Raw genomic sequence first — 21,705 nt, forward strand, 5'->3', positions numbered from 1 at the left:
CTGATGTGTTTCTCAGGATTGACACATTTTGCATAGGTAACTACGGGCTGCGAGCCACACCTACTTTCTACTGTTTGAGCCTCAATATGTATGTAAACAAGCCGTTTCTTGTTGACTTGGATTGCTTCCGGCTGTACATACCTCCTGCGTTAAGTTTTGTCATGTACGTATTTCATGACCGTGTTGGGGCGTGTGTGTTCCTTTTTGTGTACGTATGTCAAGTTCATGGTGTGCCTGGTCTGTTTATTTTATCACAAGTCAGTCCTCATTCCTGGGCGATGCTCCTCTGAAGCCCCGCCTTCTCGTCCTTGGTTATAAATAATCTTGCACGAGCCTCGCCGCCTCCGTTCATTAATCACAAGTTTATGGGTTCATCTCCCCTTATCATCTGTCTACCTACTCTCGTTTCACCTTTTTTCTGTCTCTCTCCTTACCCTTTTGACCACATAAGATGTATAGGTTGGTGAGCAGAGACGAAGATATCAAGTAAGTGAGAATTTAAAATACAGCTAACGGCAATATTGTTTTAGTAGGACAGAGAATCAGTAAGAGGGAAGTTTTATGGTTGAACAAATTACTGAGACGAACACAAAAAGTTTAGAAAGATGGACACAAGAGCTTCTTAATTCCTCAGCTTTTTTTCATTTTTTTGTACCATTAGTCAGTGGATTTTTTTGAACAAATGATTTCCTGAGGGTGATGTAGGAGGTGCTTAAGAATCTCTCTTCGCCCTGCCTCTCTCTGGCTCCCCTAACTTGCCTTGTCGTGCCTTGTTTCGCCTTTGTTTTAGTGATTTGTAGAAAGATCTCTTTTTCTCCGCTATTGCTTGTTTTCCTTCAGTCTTGTCCTCGTGGGTGGTGGCGTGTTTTTCTGGTGACAGTATAGAATACATAAGAGAAGAAGGATTGTTTTATTAAGTGACTTAACTCAAGAAAAAAATCTCACAAGAAGCAAATGATCAGCAAGAAAAACTGGTTGTGCAGAGCAGAGAATATGAAAGTACAAAAGTGGAAACTTAGTATGATGAAGAAAAAGAGAGAGAGAACAAAAAATTCCATCCTCTTCTCCGTCTCTTATTTGCTTAATCACTTTTTAACTTTTTTATTATTATATTTTTTCCATTACTGAAGGTCATCTCTCGTCGCTGGAGCCCTCCCTGCCGTGACCTACTCCGGCTAATGATTAATTCTGAGCGAACCTTAAATCAACACCGACTTCTCTCGCCGGCCTGATATCCTTATCTTGGGCTCAGGTGTAGGTGGACTTTGCCCCCTGCAAATTACAGCTTTGAGTGATAAATCATGGCTCAGGATTCCAGGTGTCTTGGGGCTTAGATTCACTTGTCGCTGGAGGGCGCCACACCCCCCAACAGCAGGTGACCGAGGGCTCTGCACATCCCGACTTTAGCCGCACAGTAAACAAATCCATCCTGGTACCGTCACAGGAATCTCTCTCTCTCTCTCTCTCTCTCTCTCTCTCTCTCTCTCTCTCTCTCTCTCTCTGGGGTGAGGAGTCAACCTTCGTCTAGTGTTTTGTTTCTGTTCTACGCCTATCATTTTACTTTCATTATTGGATTTATATATATGTTTAAGTTGGCTCTTTCAACCCATTTCTTTCCATGATGAGAATAGTAGATATTATTTATGATGATTTTTTTTCTCTTTTTAGACGCCACGACCATCATGTGCCGCGACCTTCATCTGTGGAGGAATGTTTGGAAGTAACTATTACGCGGTGTATTAAAAAGAGGGAAGCAGAGAGTTATGTGTAATTTGTTATAATAACCGTGGTGTCTGACAAATCACTGTGTATTCCACTCAGCTGCCACCATTACATCTCTGCAAAGTTTTCCTTCTGTCAGTTTGGCCTCTGGTGGTGTGCACTTCGCCACCTCATACATGTGCTCTCGCAGCTTCGGTGTCCCCAGGGAAGGGTATTACTTATCATAACCTCACACATCTTTCTCTTTCATATTCCTGATCTGGTCTCGTGTCCTCACTTGTCCCAAATTATCCTCACCGCTCACATGGCAACCTGCAAGAAAAAAAATTGACTGGTGCAAAAACTTAGTCTTACGAATAAAAACAAATATAAAGCATCTTTATAGCCAAGACATAAAAACGCAAGAAGATGAAAATGTTTTGCCGCGGCTTATTTCGCCGCGGGCCACAGCCTCCGCCAGGCAGGCCACAGCCCCACATCACGACGTCACACTGCATCATAAAACTCTGCAGGCATCCATTGAACGACAGTCATTACTTGCGGATAAACTCCATTCCTGCTAATATTGGAACCCCGTCATTAGCCAAGGCAGACGAGAGAAAAGAAGTAAAAGAAAACTAAACCCAAAGGAAAGCTGAGTAGAACTTGAGTAAAGATGAAGAGAGACAACCTAATATATATATATATATATATATATATATATATATATATATATATATATATATATATATATATATATATATATATATATATACTTGCATAAATCTTACCGGTTCTTTTGTATTTGGATAGGAAAATAGGCAAATAAACCTATTGAAATGAACTACTCTAACCAAATGAATATATGAGCAAAACTGGTCAAGTCTACCTGTCCGTGTAGTGAAGTGCCATCAGCGCGACCACATCACTTGGCATATCGCTTGGTGTTTAAGCTACACATGGACACGCTGCCTCTCACTCGTAGCGTCAGGTAATGGCTTTGTGCCCAGATAAGCAGGTCGGGAAGGCAGCACGAACCCCCTACAGGTGATACTATAAACTGTGTGGTAAGTGCCGTCAACGGTGTAGGTGAAAGGTGCATAAAGTCAGAGAAAAAAAGTAAAAAAAAAAGTGTGAAATATGTGATGAAAATTGATATTACATGCCCAGTACATATGAGACGAAGTTTACATTGATATATGGGTTTGAAGTTTAGTGTGGCAAGTTTTTTTCTTTTTATTTAGAGCAACGATTTGAGTTTATTGTTTCCGTCCAATCTTGAGTTGCAATGTGATTTAATACATTAGTATCAGCAAAATTAAAGTGCATTTACTTGTACGTGTGTGTGTGTGTGTGTGTGTGTGTGTGTGTGTGTGTGTGTGTGTGTGTGTGTGTGTGTGTGTGTGTCCCATAATCATCACCAAAACTTGAGAGAATTTGAAGAATATTTATCTACCATACCTCTCCCATTAACCTTACGATGGTATTCTCTGCTTTCACAGCCATTACAGCCTCTCCCCAATGCACTAGAAATAAAAAAGAATATCAAAGCCAGCGTATAGCACACCAGTACTCGTTAACACATCTTTACTTATCCACTTCATTGCTTCGATGATTTACAGGTAATCACCCCTAACACCTTATTTTTTCTCTTCTCGTGCTCAATTCGGTTTGAAGTAAATCTCATTAACCACTTATATTTACGACGTACGTGTGAAGTGCTGCATCTGGCGGTGTGTCTATCCGCCGCTTCTGCCTCTTGGAGACAGAGAGAGAGAGAGAGAGAGAGAGAGAGAGAGAGAGAGAGAGAGAGAGAGAGAGAGAGAGAGAGAGAGAGAGAGAGAGAGAGAGAGAGAGAGAGATTTTAAAACACCATGACAATGGGGTCATAGAGAGAGAGAGAGAGAGAGAGAGAGAGAGAGAGAGAGAGAGAGAGAGAGAGAGAGAGAGAGAGAGAGAGAGAGAGAGAGAGAGAGAGAAGCAGACATACTGATGAATAAACACACACGCGCGCGCACACACACACACACACGCACACACACACACACACACACACACACACACACACACACACACACACACACACACACACACAGAGAGAGAGAGAGAGAGAGAGAGAGAGAGAGAGAGAGAGAGAGAGAGAGAGAGAGAGAGAGAGAGAGAGAGAGAGAGAAATACATGTAACGTGTAGGTAAGAAACACTCGTTCTGACACATGGATTGCTGCAACTTTCGCCTCACAATTTATTATCTTTCTTTTGAGAGTGAATTAATGGGTGCCTGTCATGGGGACGGAGGGCGAGAGGGGGACGTGTTCAGGCAGCTTCCAAGGGGACTTTTTTACACTAATTGTGCCGCGGTAATGGCCGTATCGGGTGAACCATTGCATTACCTAACGTGTTCTCCAGGAAGTCTATGCACATTTGAGGAGAAAGTTCACTCCTTGTTGATTCTGTGCGAGATTAAATGCTATGCTGTATTAATTGACAGGATGGATATTTTTTGTTACTCTAATTGTGCAGGTGAAGCTCTTGAATTTTACAGTTGATTTGCTTGTACTGCTTCTATGAGAGAATGTGAGAGATTGCTTGAGGTGAAAACTTATTATTGGCAGTTTCTTGTCCATTGTGATGATATCCCTGGAGAAAAAATCAACAGGACAGGTTATAGAACAAGTGAACGTTTAGAGTATCAGAATAACAACCACGGAATGTTAATAGGAGACAGTGCACCGCGAAGGTTATCCAGAAGAGAAATTATATGTTTTGCTGGGATGCACGTGAAGACAGCCACTATACGTAATCCTTTCTTTGTTTTCTGATGGAGAGACGTAACTTGTAATGCATTTTGTTTTATTTCACTGCTTTTTTTTCTTCGTTGTATTTCTCTCCTTTTCTTCGCTCATTTGTCTCTCCATTCCTTCTTCCTTGCTTCTTCTCTCATCCTTATTTCTGCCTCCCATTGTGTCTTCCCTCGTTTCTGCTTCTTTCCACCCTGCATCCCTCTTTCCATCCCTCCTTCTCTTTCCCTCACTCCTTCATTGCGTCCCTCCCTTCATCCGGGGTTAGGCTGGAGGTCATGTCGACTCAGCCTCTGAATATAATTGCCGGAATAATGGTGATCTACTGTGAGTGGGAGGGAAAGAAGAAAAGAGGGAAGAGGGAAGAATTCTTTGCATCTTTCAGACGAGACTGCGGAATTACCGCGGGGGAGCGTTCAGGGTAAGCCTCCAGTGATTACATTCTATTATAAGCTCCAACCTTCCTTTCGCCCTTCCCCTTGACTCTTGTTCTCCTCTCCGGCTTTTTTTTTTATATATATACCTGTGGTTTATATGTTTTGTTTTATCTTATGTGCTTCTTGAATGTTTGAATATTTTTTAAGCTAGTGAGAGAGTAAAGTTTGTGTACATCATAATATCAGGATTCGTAATGTATCAAAGGACCGCATGAGACGTGTTCCCAGTGTCTCCCACAACACTAAGACACCCTTTCAGATGCTGGATGCCATAAACCTTAGTCTCTTAGTCTCGAGGTGTACCATGGGATCCTATAATTCGAGGATGGCTAGCCTGTGGAGTTTAATCAGCCTTTTGCATATCGCAGTACGTCATCAGGAAGTTTATTCCACTATCTGATACACCAGCATGAAATATTTTTACCATGGCGTTTTTTTAAGTGTTTGGGTGTAGTAAGTATAACCGCGTATACAAAGTAAGCATATTGCCAGCCAATCGTCGCCACACCCATGGGCAAAGAATATCACGCGTGGGAAGCAAACACGCTGCCTTCACCTTTACTGTGATTGCCGGATTGTTATCGTTTTCATCGCGAAGCGTGAAAATTTCCATGCCTTTGAAGCACTCGACCTTTTGGTCTTTGTATCATCACTGCTGAAGAGATGAGTCATTTGTGGTACAGCCTGAGACACTGATGCATGTGCTTTAACTAGATATGCCCCTAGGTAAATATCAAATGTTTGAAAAAAAAAAATAGGCGATAACTGTGCACTATAATCTGGCTTTCTGTTGTTTCGGCATATCTCTCTCTCTCTCTCTCTCTCTCTCTCTCTCTCTCTCTCTCTCTCTCTCTCTCTCTCTCTCTCTCTCTCTCTCTCTCTCTCTCTCTCTCTCTCTCTCTCTCTCTCTCTCTCTCTCTCTCTCTCTCTCTATATATATATATATATATATATATATATATATATATATATATATATATATATATATATATATATATATATATATGTGTGTGTGTGTGTGTGTGTGTGTGTGTGTGTGTGTGTGTGTGTGTGTGTGTGTGTGTGTGTGTGTGTGTAGGTGTATGAAATGGACTGTATCTTCAAATGCATAAATGTTCTTGACGTTGTGGGATAATTGTTAACACTGATAAAGCGGCGTTCTTGTTGTCCTTCCGTGCCTCAGCGTCCCTGAGGTGGAGAGATCACCAGGGGAAGAGGCAGGGCAGCAAAAGCTTCTCAACATAAGCGCAGGATCGTGCTTAATGGCATCGTTTAAGTTCACAATTTGAAATCACTTTCCACTGATATTGTATTACCGTCAACACATGATTCTGATGGCCAGCGGGGCAGGTAAGGCCTCTTTGCCTCCTTAAAAGAAAGTGTTTTTGAGTCTAGTCTCACACGCCGCTAATCCAAACCCTGCAGGTGCGGATCCAGGAAATGGATTTTCCTCTAGTGAAGGTCATTTCATAAGGATGTGGATTTGTGATGAGGAAATAACGGGATGATGAAAGGCGCGTCGTGACAGGATCCAAACAGTAATGAGAGTTTACTGAGAGTATCTGAATGTTTATATCTATGTTAATTTCACTTACTGCGTCTGAGTGTGGATGGTTTCGCCAGCGAGACCGAGGACACCAGTGGGCAGCGAGTCACGCCTTGCTCGTACCTGTGTGTGTGTGTGTGTGTGTGTGTGTGTGTGTGTGTGTGTGTGTGTGCTGTAAATATTGTTGTCAAAGTAGCATTATTATTTTATATCATTCATGACATTTATTATGGTCGTATTACATTTTGCTTTTAACATTTTCTTTTCCTCGTGGGTTTTCGCAGTGGTGAAGAAAGAAGCGCCATTATTCCTTAGTGCGATAAGAAGCAAGTGTAATTCTATACAACTTACTAAAATATAAGCTTAATTAACCATTTGATAAGTGAAAGCAAGAAGGAACACATTAACCAGTCCTGCTCTGGCCGCGCGCTGGTGACCTGATCGTTTTATGGAATCGTAACCAATAATGAAGACTTTTGTATATCCGAAACGTGCCGCGCGACGACATCCAATCAGCTATCACGTTGCTGTACATGTAGCCTGCTAATGCAGACTCTTTACCACGCTATATTCCTCTTCCTCCTCCTGCTCCTTGTTGCATTGTCTGTGTTATTTTTCTCAATTAAATCTTTAAGACTCTTTTATTACCTTCTTACTTCTTATTATACACAATGTATTTTTTTGTAGACTAGACAGGTGTGTGTATTTATGTGTGTGTGTGTGTGTGTGTGTGTGTGTGTGTGTGTGTGTGTGTGTGTGTGTGTGTGTGTGTGTGTGTGTGTGTGTGTGTGTGTGTGTGTGTGTGTGTGTGTGTGTGTGTGTGTGTGTGCGTTTTGGGTGGAGGAGTGATGGGATAGGAGATGCTGTGTCATTTTGATATAAAAAAAAAAGGAATCTTAATAAAATTACAATAGCGCAATAAAAGAGGAATTGTATTGTAAGGGAATGCACGAAACTTTACTTATACACCGACGGAATATCCAATGAACGAAATTCACCGCAAACCAACAGAACTGAAAAACAAGAAGAAGAAGAAGAAGAAGAAAAAAAAAAAAACGATATCCTGCCGTTCAAAGATTATGACAGATTAACGAACATAAGCTTCCGGATGTAGTAGTTTGTGTGTACGTTTGTGTGTACGTGTGTTAGTATATTCTTCATCCACGTGCCTTCATTTCTCTTCTGCACCTTGACATTCACAATATCTTCCCCTCATCGTTATCCACCTCCTCCTTATTTCCCTCCACATCATTTATCCACCTCTCTGACTCCTCCTTATTGTTCGCCTCTTCCTCAACCACCTACCTCATCGTCATTCTCCTCAACCACCTTCTCGTCGTCATTTTCCTCCTCTTCCATTTCCTCATGTTCCTGGTACCTCTTCTCCCCTTTCCTCCGGGCTTAAGTTCACCCAAGTCTCGTCTTAGATGCAGATTATTCACCTGTCAGACTCACCTTGCAAGCAGTCTTTAGCATATTCATCGCCCCATCCATTTGGTCCTCCATTAATTTTGCCTCTTCGCCATTTCACTCATCCCTCAACCTCCCTATTCACCAATTAAAACATAAATCTGTCGGCATTCCATTAAAAGCAGACTCAACACTCACTGTGGTCCTCCTTATTCCATACTGCTGGCTTGCTTCCTTCTTCGACCTCCTGCTTTGGCTTTCCTGATTTCTTGTAACACACACACACACACACACACACACACACACACACACACACACACACACACACACACACACACACACACATACATACACACACACACACAGTTACTCACAAATATAGATATAAGAAGTAATTTCACCCAAGAGAAACATTGCAATTGTAATAGTAATATAAATAATATCCTTGCATTCTCCTGTAACACAATATACTAATCTGCGTCACGCCTTGGACATTCAGGGTTGAGAAGACACACTAGGTCAAATGTCAACCGATACATACATACACACACGAACATTAATCAACAATAAAAACAAATGCAAAGGCAAGAGAGAGAGAGAGAGAGAGAGAGAGAGAGAGAGAGAGAGAGAGAGAGAGAGAGAGAGAGAGAGAGAGGAGAGAGGGAGAGGAAAAAAGACACAGTAATGCAGCATTCTCCCTTAGCTGTTATTTGCAAGCACTCAAGCATTTTTGCAGCACAAGCCAAGCAACCAGCCATCCCGAGGCATAAAGCAACTTCATCCATTATCCGCGTTCCCTCGCTGCCTCTGCCTTACCACGCCGCCCAGGAAAGAACAGCTAGAAAATATCGAATGAAATAATAATTGAAAGGACAAATGAAAGGTATCAGCGAACATTTACTGTGTCTTGCTTCGAGGAATTGGCAAAAAGAACGAACATGATTAAAGAATGAACGAATCGAAAACAGGCGTAAGAGACGAGTGAGGATAGTAGTTAGGGATAGAAGAAAAGAGAAAGGAAAATAGAACAAGTAAAATTAAAGAATGAAAAAATCTTAGAGAGATGAAAAAAAGTAAGAAAAAAAAGTGGGCAGAAAAAGGAAAAGAGTAAACGTTTAAAAGAAATTAATAAAAGAATAGGCACAGAGAAATATGTAAAGATGAAATGAATAAGGAATGTAAAGAATATGGAGATGTGGTAAAGAAGGAGATAATTAGATGGAAGTAAGAGATACATATAAAAATTGGAAAGAATAAAAATGGGAGATGAAAAGAATACGACTTATGAACAAAAAAAAAATATATATGGTAAACGAATAAAAGAAAAAAAATAAAAGTAATAAATAAAAAAATTACAACCAGAGATAAAATGATGCAAAATAAAATAAAAGCAAGAGAGGAGATGAAAATAAATGAAAATGGGTGACAAAATAAGAAATACAGATCAGACAGTAGAGGATTTTTGTTTGCCTTACTTTTTGATTAAGAGAACTAAGAAAAAAGGATGAAGAAACAATACTTATGTGAAGGAAAATGTTAATGCAATTCACCAACAATCATTACGTAATTTTTTTTTCCTAGTCATTAAATAGAATATAAAAGAACACAACATAGAAACTAATGAAACGTTGTAGAATAAATGGAAGTGTGTAAACCAGAACACCAATTAGAAGATCAAGAACAGGAATATGAGCAAGGAGATGAACAAGAAGATGAACAAGAACAACAAGAACAAGAAGATGTACAAAAACAGTTATAAGCAGTGGAAGAATAACATAAACATAAAGATTAACAAAGAGAATGAGAGCAGGAAGAACAAGAACAAGAAAATGAGCAGGCTGAACAAAAATAAAAAGAAAACAAAGAGGAAGAAGAAAACAACTGCGGTAATGGTAAATATAAGAGAGAGAGAGAGAGAGAGAGAGAGAGAGAGAGAGAGAGAGAGAGAGAATAGAAAGCAAGCAATACCTATCTGACCACTATGACTACTGAAAGAATTTGGAGGAAAAAAAAGAACAGTAACGTTTATTCTATTTTATTGTGTGGGTCTACTTTCATGTGACTTTGAGAGGATGTAGTATCAAGTTATCCATTTTCTTTTCTTGTGGTACATTTTCTTCATTCACTCAATCTCACATACTCAGCAAGTGAAGGACTAAAGAGAGAAAAATATATAAAAAGAAATCCCAGAAAACAATAACTTACCTCGTTTTTTTCATGTGTTGACCTTAATTCAATTTCATGTGGATATAATTACACCTTATTCCTTTCTTCTTAGACGTACCTTTTTCACTCACTCATTAGCTCTCACACTCTATTGAAGGAATGAGAAGAAAAGAAGAAAATTACTGGCCCACATCGAGGCGGCACAATAAGCAAGAAATATCTGCTATTGTAACATCGGTAAAGGTAGCCAAAGGGGGAGCAGTGAGTCGACAGTGACAGGAGTTAGGTACAAGAGACAGAGGGAGATGGAGAGAGGGAGAGGGTGAGGCGTGGAGCGAAAGGCAGGCAGTAGTCGTGGGTGGGGCTGGGCAGGTCAGAGCAAGAGGCCATAACCTGACTATGAGTGCTTCCAGGTGTAGTCCGTCTCGTTCCTTGTCACCTGCAGGCGTTAATTAGTCCAGGTCGATTGCCTACCTGTGTGTGTGTGTGTGTATGTGTGTGTGTGTGTGTGTGTGTGTGTGTGTGTGTGTGTGTGTGTGTGTGTGTGTGTGTGTGTGTGTGTGTGTGTGTGTGTGTGTGTGTGTGTGTGTGTGTGTGTGTGTGTGTGTGTGTGTGTGTGTGCACCAGAGAGAGAGAGAGAGAGAGAGAGAGAGAGAGAGAGAGAGAGAGAGAGAGACTAGTAGGTAGTACAAGGATGAACTATTTATCGTTTAATTAACGTCAAAAGTGCTCAGATAAATTATACCCTCTCAGTTCTTCCTGCTTTGCTTCGACTGTCTCCGCCCGTTCATTCTTTATTCTATTCCCGATTTAATAGACCCTCATGCACTTCCTTATGGTACATGTCATCCCTCTTTTATTACGCTGCGACAAGGCTTAGTGAAAGTTACTTATGAATTTGATTGACTTATAACAGACACACACTCACACACAGTACTAGGACACCAGTGGATGAGGATAAGGAGGAGGAGGAGTAGCAGTAGCAGTAGTAGTAGTAGTAGTAGTAGTAGTAGTAGTAGTAGTAGTAGGAGGAGGAGGAGGAGGAGGAGAAGGAGGAGAAGGAGGAGGAGGAGGAAGTGCCTTGTGGTGGGCCTGTTCCCGCTCCGAGGCTCACGTCCCGTCACACAGGGTGGCCTCCAGGATGCCCGAACCGCTAACCTTTTAATTAAGATGCAAGCACGGTAGTCAATTGTGCCACGGGGAGAAAGAGAGAGAGAGAGAGAGAGAGAGAGAGAGAGAGAGAGAGAGAGAGAGAGAGAGAGAGAGAGACGGAATTTTCATGCTTTGATATTTAATATACCTGAATTACTACTATATCTAATCCAGCGCCCTGCTTATTTCTTGCTCTTAAGGGAACGGTAGCACCTGTAACGCCAAAGGTAATGCTATAATTGCTAATAGAGGAAAGGTCAGATGACACTACTATATGCATATGAGAGAGAGAGAGAGAGAGAGAGAGAGAGGGAGAGGGAGAGGGAGGGAGAGAAGGTACTTATGCATCTCCTGTATGCTCCTTGTGGGTGTGAGAGCATATAGTTTGGGAATCTTTATGCTACCAAATAACTGACGAGTATATGAGAATTCTTTATAGTTCCTGCATTCCTTTACTGCCTTAAATTAGAACATGAGCGATGGCTGCTGGAACCTTTACTGCAGTATATCAATTTGCCGCCCTGGAAGAAAAAAAAAGTAAAAAAAAAAAAAACAAGATGAAGCGCAAGAGAGTCTTGGCTTCCTTGTTTTTAGGGAGTGACGGAGTGTGTGGTCCAGGGAGAGAGGCGGCTTCTTTTGGGGTAATACTTCATTGAGAGAGAGAGAGAGAGAGAGAGAGAGAGAGAGAGAGAGAGAGAGAGAGAGAGAGAGAGAGAGAGAGAGACCCAGCGATGTCACAGTAACACGAGATAGAACGAAGGAATGAAGTGAGGAGGATGAAAAGTGGCTGGGGGAACAGAAATAGGCGTGTGTGTTCTTATATAGGTAGCGTGCGTTGTTGTAGTAGATGGCTGAGGGAAGGTGAGACTTTCAATCTAGTACATCACAACAACTTTCACATCTACCTCCTTCAGACGACTCAGGGCGAGAAGTGATGCGTAGGTAGCAACAGTGACTTATGGACCAGAAAAGCTAGCAGGTAGACGCACTCACTGTATCCTCCCTCGCTGAAGACGCTAATTAGAGTGAAGGGATACCTGTTTATTGGAACAAGACCTGTGTCTAAAATTTACCGGAGAAACGGGTGAGGTTTGGACCGAGTAAGTTGTTTGTAGTCCCTGGCGGAGAAAAAGATGTAGCATTTAATGAGGAGAGAATGGGTTTGGTTTCTACTGGATGGTGCAATATATTCCTCGTGTAGGCGCAGAATGTGTTACTTTTACCTAATTAGTGGGTTACTTTATCTCTCTCTCGCCTTCCTTAATCTTTTCTCAACCCCTATCCAGTTTCCTCTCTGTGTATATAAGAAGTAGATAGTAGTGAAAATTCTCCACTTTTATACTTTTCCACGTTTTATTTTCCTTCGCTTCCTGCTTTCGTTTATCAAATTAGATTATTAAGATACAATGGTGCCAGTGGCTAAAAGATAGTCAGAATCCTCTGTTTGATTTTTTTTCCTGCATTTTCCTGTATTTGTTCCCCAAATCAGATCGTTAAGACTCTGGTGACACGCATGGTGGATATAATTAAATGAAAAAAATACATTACTGTTTGATTTTCTACGTATACACAAGTATCTTTAATGTATATGCTGTATAAACTGTATATATTAACATTAATTGATTTATCTTGGTAATCATCTATAATATGTTTATTGTATATATTGTACACGTATACATTAATTGATCTATCTTCAATGATTTTTATGTTTAATCGTACTCCTTAATTCTCGTCTGACGTTGTAGTATCTCTAAGTGAACTTTGCACTTAATGAATACTAAGAAATAGTGCTCACCTTGTTACATATAACCTCGATTATGTTTATGTGAGTAAATCGGACAAGAACCAATCATAAGTGTTCTTCATCCTCGTTCCTCTAATAAAGATGCTGACCTAGTGAGCACTGATGGGCGGCCTGAGGCTTGGGAGACACTGCGCCAGGACACCAACACTGGCTACACTATAGGAGGTGACCGTTCAGTAGTGGCGAGCAGGAGAAAGGACACAGGAGGATGTACTTGATTACTCAGTGTGTTATTTTTATGTTGATGGCATTTAGATGTGATTCGTCATTTAATTTTTTCTTCCCTTGCGGAGCTTAAAGGCTGAACTTCTTGACAGTCATTATTTATTAACGTATTTATCAAGTGTTATAAATTTGTGCTAGGGCTTGGGAGGATTTGATGTAAAGCATCGCCTCGTCATTAACATAAAAACTATAATTGGTTGTTGCTCCTGTGCTCTCGCTGGAGGTGGAGGTGTACTGCTGCTGCTGACGATTTGTTGGTGGTTAGTGAAGCAAATTTTGAAACTGATCGAGTGCAAGCCAGTAAACATTAGGCATCATTATTAGCAGCATCGACGTTTAAGAAAGGGACAAAAAATAAAGAAAAAAACATTAACTTACATACCATTAGCGATGAAATTAAGGATTTTGCTTTACACGTGTTCTACTTTATACTTGTCACGATCATTTTTAATATTTTCGGTATCTGCGGCAGGTATAAGAAAAAGCCCCCAATGCATCTTTGTTTTGTACGACGTAATGGGTAGTCGCCTGCTTAATATGCGACTCAGTGCTTGTGTCGCTGAAAATAACGAGCGGAGGCAGGTATTCTGAGTGTGCGGGGCGGGGGAGGGTGGAGGGAGGCGGCGGTGTGTGGCCTGGTCGAGCGTGACTGATGTCTCCTCCGCTGGGGCCGTGTTTTCGCTAATGTGATGAGCTGGGGCAGCCCGCCCACACTGCCGCCGCCACCCAGAGGCCAGCACAGGGCGATGCAAACCTTTACCTCTTGCGGCAAAACGCTGGAGTGTTATGGGGCACATCCGTTCACTGGAACACTCACTCACTCACTCACTCCACTCACACACACACACACACACACACACACACACACACACACACACACACAAAGGTGGATTGTGTATACAGGCAACAACAACTTTTTAGTCACTCCTCGTCTGTCTTAAAACTTTCATTAATCAGATTTTCGCCTTCTTTTTGTGTCGGAGAGATCTCAGCATAAATCTCTATAGGAACAAAAAGACCTCCTCCATCTAGAGCCGTTAAATATGCAATACCGACGACCACAAAGAATGGCCAACACATTTTAAGATGAAAAGCCAAGATGGAACGGACAGTACATCTTGCATTGGCAATGGTATAGTGGCATAGAAAGTGGTTGTGGTGGTGGTAGTGGTGGTGGTGGTGGGTGGAGGTGATGGTGATGGTGGCCGCGTCCAGACACAGGCGTGGACGCATAACTCGCCGCTCAGCTCGTGAAGGATCGCTCGTAAGGTTCGCTTCCCTGAGTACGAGGCAAAAACCTCCACTTACTCCAGAGCTGAATAACGGAAAATAATGGAGAGATAAAAGTGCGGACTATAAACATGAGAAAAGGAAGGGAATAAAACTAATAAAACTAACCACCGGTGAAATTCTATACTCGGCTGCAATAATGGTTTTATTGGGTCCATGACCTTACTTATCCTACACTTGATTGCCTGAAGTACGACTAAGTATTCATAGGAGAGTGGAGGACGTGCCAGATCTGTATCAGGATCTTCCCTTATTCACCCGCGACGGAGGAAACTCGTGCGAAACGTTGTTATGTAAGTTGCGCATTACGTAAGCACCATTAAACAACATCATGCGTGAGAATTTGTCGTCTTTGCAAAATGAACATAGTTAAGAGAAGAGAAATCAAAACATTGCATATTAAAACAGACGAAAAATTAAAAAGACGAACGAAAGAAAACACCTTTCTACTTTCCTTTTCCCAAGAAAAGGACAAGAGGAATTATATAGGAAAAACTAAACACGCAAAAGAGTGAAGAGAAATGACTGACGGAAGAAAGCATTCCAATCCTTCTCTTCCCAACAAACGATAAGACGATATAAGAAAAAAAAATCAAACACAAAAGGAAAAAGGAAAATGGTGAAAATATTAAGTAGAAACAATGAAAGGAAGCAACGTTGAAGTTCTCGCTGGAAGCTGGGAATCATTTCACTGGCGGAAAAGATTTAAGTCAGACAAGTTTGCATCGTGTGATACGCATCTCCGACAAGATTACATGACTTACCAATTTGCTTATCGAGCGGCATCTGCGTGAGGCTTGCGACGCCCCTACGGCTCACTGGCAATCGCAGGGAAGGATGATACATAGCCACATCTCCTAGACCAGGAATTAAATGCACTTCCTTATTCAACCCAAATATATAGTAGCAGGAGGGTACGTGAAAAGCAATAAACGTTTGCGCTGCTGGGAGAAAAGAATGAAGGAACACAGAGGGAGAGAAAGACAGGGAGAGTGAGATGGCAAGGAGTGAGAGGCAGGGAGGGAATAGGCGGGGCCGGGATTGTGTCAGTCTTGGTGATAAGTGTTTTCATGAATTACTAAATAGCATCAGAATAGATCTGGTGAGATACCGCACTACTCGTACATTCTTCCCTCTCTCCTCCTCCTCCTCCTCCTCCTCCTCCTCCTCCTCCTCCTCCTCCTCCTCCTCCTCCTCCTCCTTCTCCTCCTCTTTATCCTCCTCCTCCTCCTCCTCTTTATCCTCCTCCTCCTCCTCTTTATCCTCCTCCTCCTCCTCCTCCTCCTCCTCCTCCTCCTCCTCCTCCTCCTCCTCCTCCTCCTCCTCCTCCTCCTCCTCCTCCTCCTCCTCCTCCTCCTCCTCCTCCTCCTGCTTCCTCCTTCTCCTCCTCCTCCTCCTCCTCCTTAGAGAGAGAGAGAGAGAGAGAGAGAGAGAGAGAGAGAGAGAGAGAGAGAGAATTATATAAAGATAAAAGAAAATTAGAAAATAACTGAAATTGCTTGCAGGTAAGTTCATAGGAAATAAGAACAACAAACAAAAAACTCAAACTCGATCATACGTAGAAAGCTGAGAAAGGTTAGTTACTTCACTGCGAGAAAAGGAAAATACGAAGCAAAAACAAATGAAAGAAGAAGAAAGTTGAGAGCGAGACAGAGAAGGAGAAAGAGAGAAGAGGGTGGGTGGGGAGCGACAGCAAGTGGCGACTCAGTCTTACCGTATTGTTCTGTCAAGGGAAGGATGTCACCCACTTTGTACAGCGACACGACCATAATCCTCGCGCAATATATAACTAAGCAGCATATTGCCATTTATCCTCGTGTATACCGCTATTTCTTATGCTGTCTGTGGTGGCGGGGCGTGGCAGCAGCGGCGGGCAAGGGGCGGAGTGCATGCTAGCAGAGTGCACCGTGTTGACTGTCTTAAAATGTGACACTGTATTACTCCGCGGATTGGATCAATGCAAGATACCAAATTTAGGAGTAATTGACAGGTACGGAGCTTCTGTGAAATTGTGCCTTACTGGTCTTAGTCTTTTTCTCCTCCTTCCTTTTTCTTCTTGCTCACTCAGTCGTCTTTCTTCTCTCCTTCACACTCCTCTTCTAAGTTGATGGTGTGATGAGCTTAGTCCTCCTTAGGTGTGTGAATAATGTTAAGTGTCCTCTGCCGCTCAAGTCAAACTACCGGCAGCAAATTCTTTCGCCTCGCCCCGCGCTTCTGACGACAACAATAGCGTGTAATTTTTAGCCGCACTCGCCTCCACGCATCCACCAATACTCATGTAAGCATTTGTGCAGGAATGACTATACGTACGTAGAGTAGGGAGAAGCAAAATCTTGACTCCCTTCTTTGTGTTTTCTCCTTTACTAACTGGTTTACTGCGGCGTGCAATTTCCTAGCTTTTTTTCTTCTGTTCCTACCGCAGAGTATGAACATGAGGTTTTGCGTCCCTTCCTCATAAACAAAACTTGCACCAAAGGGCGGCTACTTGTATGACATTCCGCGGCTCATATTTTTTTGTGTATTCTGTTGTTGTTTTTTTTTGTTACTTCAGCGTTGTAAGAATAATCTAATTTGATTTGCTCAGACCTATGTAATCTCAGGCGCTTACAATTGAAATATTTTCTTCCTTCATCCTCTCTCTCTCTCTCTCTCTCTCTCTCTCTCTCTCTCTCTCTCTCTCTCTCTCTCTCTCTCTCTCTCTCTCTCTCTCTCTCTCTCTCTCTCTCTCGGATGTCTTCATGGAAAAGATGGAACACACACACACACACACACACACACACACACACACACACACAGAGAGAGAGACAGAGAGAGAGAGAGAGAGAGAGAGAGAGAGAGAGAGAGAGAGAGAGAGAGAGAGAGAGAGAGAGAGAGAGAGAGAGAGAGAGAGAGAGAGAGACCCTCCTCACGTCCTATTCCCTCTATTATTCCCATCATGCCGTGCTGTCATCACCTTCATTAGTCAGAGGGACGCTGGTTGAGTGCCTGCGTTAGTTGCCCCGAGCACCGCGATGGACACACTTCTTCTTTAGCGACACTTCTTGCGAGCAAAGCGTCGTGTGATTTTCGCCATCCGCAGCTACCCATGTTATCTGTAGAGGAATTGGGAGAAATCGTCTTTTTGTCACTTTTTTTAAAGGGTTTTCACCTATGTAGTACGTCGTTCCCTGTAGTGACACCCTATTTAAAGTGGCCAAGAAATGTAGATGTATTTGAGATACTGGCGCGTGTGGCAAAAACGAGCGTGTACCCTAAGTGATCTGGCGTCCGTCTCTCAGTATTATTATTTGAGGGACGTGTTTTTGTCTTGCTAATTGACCAAAATGGCAAATTCCCCTCATGTAAGTGTCTGCCACACCCGGACCCCGAGGCCAGCTGACTGTCACCTGTCGCCAGTCTTCGTGTGTTCCTTATCAATTGGTTTCCAGCGCAGGGGAGGACACCATTGGCTTATCTACCCCATCTGTAAGGGCCCCAGGTCGATTATATGAGAGATGTCTACAAACCTGAGCTGGTGGACGTCAGGCAATGGTTCCTATCTTAATGGTGTTTGAAGCCACGGTTTTTGTCGCAAGGCTTTTTAGTTCTTGTAGAGCGCCAGAGGTAATATCTTCGCGCTTGAGCAATTTAGAGTTCATGTTTTTTTAATGCCGGTAAGTGCGTATAGCGATTGAAGCTGAAACTTGACCAAAAGAAACTGTTTCATTTTTTAGCAAATCTTTGCAGTCCAAGTGACTTACTGTGGTTAACAGCAATGATTTTCTAGTGTTCATGTATGCATTAGTGATACTTACTTTGATATCTACCGAAGACATGGGTTGCAGGTAACATGTGACTGAGTGTTTTTCACAATCAAATATCAAGTGTTGTAGAAGATGTAAATCTTTCTATGTGAATGCACTTTCTAACGACATCCTTACAGTACAGCAGCACAGCGATGCACCTTGTCTTTACCTCCTCAGACGGCCACTGGAGTAAAATCATGTGGAAAGTCACGTTTTATAGCCTCGTGATTGTCTTCAAAGCTTGTACCTTTTTCCAACAAGTGATAAGAGAAAAATTCTTGCCTGTCGACTCCCTTGTTACGAGGAAGTTTTCTCTAAATACTCTAAAACCTGTGGAAAATAATACCGCTTTTATTTGATTTTTTTTTTTTGCCTCTCAAGCCTCTTTTTCTGGCAAGATGAAGACATCGGGGTTGGTCATCCTGCCAGTGCTCAGGTGACGCCGGACTCACCTGGTGCACTGCCGGTCCCCGCTAGTGGCGCAGTAATAAGGACTGACATCTTTATCTGCCTGACAGTCTGCATTCAGTATCGGGCCGCTGCCACTCAATTAATGTCACCGGCGAGGTTGGCGATGTCGTTCTCCAGTGTGCTTTCATTATGTGAATTATTATTGAAATTTGGCTTTTAGGAAAATTTTAATATTTATTCGAGTTTACCTATTATTGCAAATAAAGAATGAAACAGGTATTACAGAGGCATAATTCAAAGTTTTTATGGATTTATTTGTTTATTTTTTATGGGAGAAAGTATATGAAAAAGAAGCAAAGGTCAAAGAACAAAAATAGAATAAGAAAAGAACAAATAGTGGACAAAGACAAAGAAGGAAACGAAGAAGAAGAAGAAGAAAGAAGAAGATGATGATGATGATGATGATGATGATGATGGAGAAAAAAATATAAAAAAAAGATGAAAATAAAAGAATAACATTGTCAGTTTGCTCAGAATGGTGTCCAACAACCACATGGACAGTAATTATCCCCTTCACCTTAGATTACGCCTCGAGAGTTTTGCGATGTTTACAGCTAATCACCATCTTGATCTGCCGGGCAAGAAATTAATCAGCACTAACATATCAAGAACAGGTATAATATTATATGCAAGTTTAGCTGACAAAGGACGATTGGTGGCAGCGAGTAGCGGCTTTCACTTGGTGCTGTCAGGTGGCGACGACGGTTTGATATTGCAAATCCTGGACTATTTACTATTCGCTATTTGAGAAAACGGAAGATAATTTAATTTGTGACCGCTCTAGTATCTTTTTCTATATTGTAAGGTTTATGCATATAAGGAACGCAATATCAGGCAACAAAGATCTCAGAATCATTGTTCTTTTGAAGCAGAATCAGGAGATAAGATTAGGTTTTCGAAGGTGACTTGATGCTCTTTTGATTGCCTTGATTAAATCGCAAGTAGGAAACCGTCTCTATCAGAAGTATTGAGGTGAATGAAACAGATTAACACACTTATCACGCTGGTGGGCAGAAAAAAAGCGTGAAATGAGTTGTGAATCCAGTGTAGAAATGGTGCGAGCTGTGCAAAATAATGCAGACACTTTGTGAAGAGTAATATCCATGAAGTGTAGATATAATTGCAAGATTTTAGCACAGCGTTAAGCCAAGCAGTTGATCTGTAAAGACAGCCAAGCAAAAACTCTTGAACTCTTTGTGGTATGATATTACTTGATTAGCGTAGGGACTGCGGATGCTTTTTACTTGAAGAACCACGGTTCCTTGCACTGGTCGGTAAGATGATTACTGATGAAACCATTCTTTTAATCATATGAATAAAATCCTATTCGTACTGTGTAGCTTGTTAACTTATTTCATAAATGTTAACAGGACATTTCTAGAGAAGGAAATGTTTTTGAAAAAGGAACTGGAAAAAAAAATAGTGTCACGGGAAAGATTTGTCAACATCTGGTTGATATTCATTTGGATAATTAGTTTTGTCGGATTGAAATCACTTAGGGACAGATCTGGTGTGAAGTGTTTGTCTAGCAAAGGTGACGGAGAGAAGAAATGCCACCTATGTTGCACAAACCTGAATATCACAGAGAAACATAGTCATTGTCTTTTCGCCTAATTAAAGGAAAAAAAAAGATCACTCATTTAACTATAAGAAAAGAATTGCTTCACTTCCCTCACTCATTTAACAGTTAAGTAACCATAGCGATGAAATAAGAAAAAGAGAAAGTAATGCATTTTCAAACCCTTTCAGCCGAGTCTTGCCGAGGCACCCAGTGAAAGGAATGGTAGGAAGTTTAAAGAGAAAAAGTGCGGCAGTGTATATTCTCTCTCTCTCTCTCTCTCTCTCTCTCTCTCTCTCTCTCTCTCTCTCTCTCTCTCTCTCTCTCTCTCAGGTGCCATAACTACTATGGAAGCGGAGGAGGCAAAGTGAAGAATCGAGGCGTTTTTTGCGGCAATCAGTCTTGAAGCTGACCTGAGTGTGAGGTGATTCATATCCTGCCTGCCCCTAGTAGCCTTACTCACCTTTAGTATTCCATGATTCCGCTCAGATGACAGAAGAACTAAATGAAAGGGTCAGTCTCTCTTTTTTTCTGTTGTCGTCATACCGAGTTGGGGTTAATCGTGTTAAATCCCAGTTAGTTCCTGTTCTTGTCTAAAAGTGTCTTGTCTTCATTCCATCACAGGCTAATCTGTCTCGCTCTCATTCTAATCCTTCGTCCTCGCCCTCCTTTTCTATTCATGTTTTTATCTTTTCTCTCGTCTCTTTCTCCTTCGCTCCTTCACCTTACACCCACCTACCTCAGATCAACACTATAAATCTGGGAGGTAGGTAGAGGCAGGCTTGTCAGGAGGGGCCTGTTTGGGTGTGGCAAGAGAGTGCGGTGCGAGAAACAGGCCAAAGGGAGAGGGAAGGGCGGCCAGGAGAATATTAATGAAAAGGGGAAGGTGATACGGCTATAATAGTGACACGACATAACGATTCGGGAAAGTTACTTCAAGACAGGACTGATTAGAGAGGAATTTATCTGGAAATGGAAGGAATGAGGACGCCAAAGAACTCGTACACGGGAGCTCGTAAATAGAGGGCAGAATTTATTAATTTGTGTGGTATTTATTTAGTCATCCTTCCTTCAATTTAAGGATACATTCATACAGCAGAATGTAAACATGTGGAGAGTTTAGTGAGTCAGTTCAGGTATTCAGAGCTCATTTCACTGAAGCTCCAGACTTTGCATGTTATCATCTCTTTATCAGTGGCTCTTAAAGGTTCCTCTCACAGCCCTTGCATGTTAAGTTATGTAGGTGAGGCAATGCTTCCTCCTTTTCTATACAGGCCTGTTGGGTAATAGTTGTGCCTCTTTTGTTGCACATCTTTTTTTCTTCCTGACATCTAAAGTAATCTTCACTCTTACTTCTGGAC

At 41.8% G+C, this 21,705-nt stretch overlaps 2 long non-coding RNA genes across 2 annotated transcripts in view; both read left to right on the top strand.

The window, feature by feature from the left end:
• Nucleotides 1-1,757, top strand: part of LOC123504298 — a 56,321-nt gene extending 54,564 nt beyond the window's left edge. Inside the window, exon 3 of the long non-coding RNA XR_006674794.1 lies at nucleotides 1,669-1,757. This is a non-coding gene — a long non-coding RNA (uncharacterized LOC123504298). The remainder of the gene's footprint in view (nucleotides 1-1,668) is intronic.
• LOC123504299 overlaps nucleotides 1-21,705 on the top strand; it is a 480,980-nt gene that overhangs the window by 227,105 nt on the left and 232,170 nt on the right. The gene's annotated exons all lie outside the window — the stretch shown is intronic.

The sequence above is a fragment of the Portunus trituberculatus genome, chromosome 15 (assembly GCF_017591435.1).
Source record: "Portunus trituberculatus isolate SZX2019 chromosome 15, ASM1759143v1, whole genome shotgun sequence".
NCBI classification, from domain to species: domain Eukaryota; kingdom Metazoa; phylum Arthropoda; class Malacostraca; order Decapoda; family Portunidae; genus Portunus; species Portunus trituberculatus.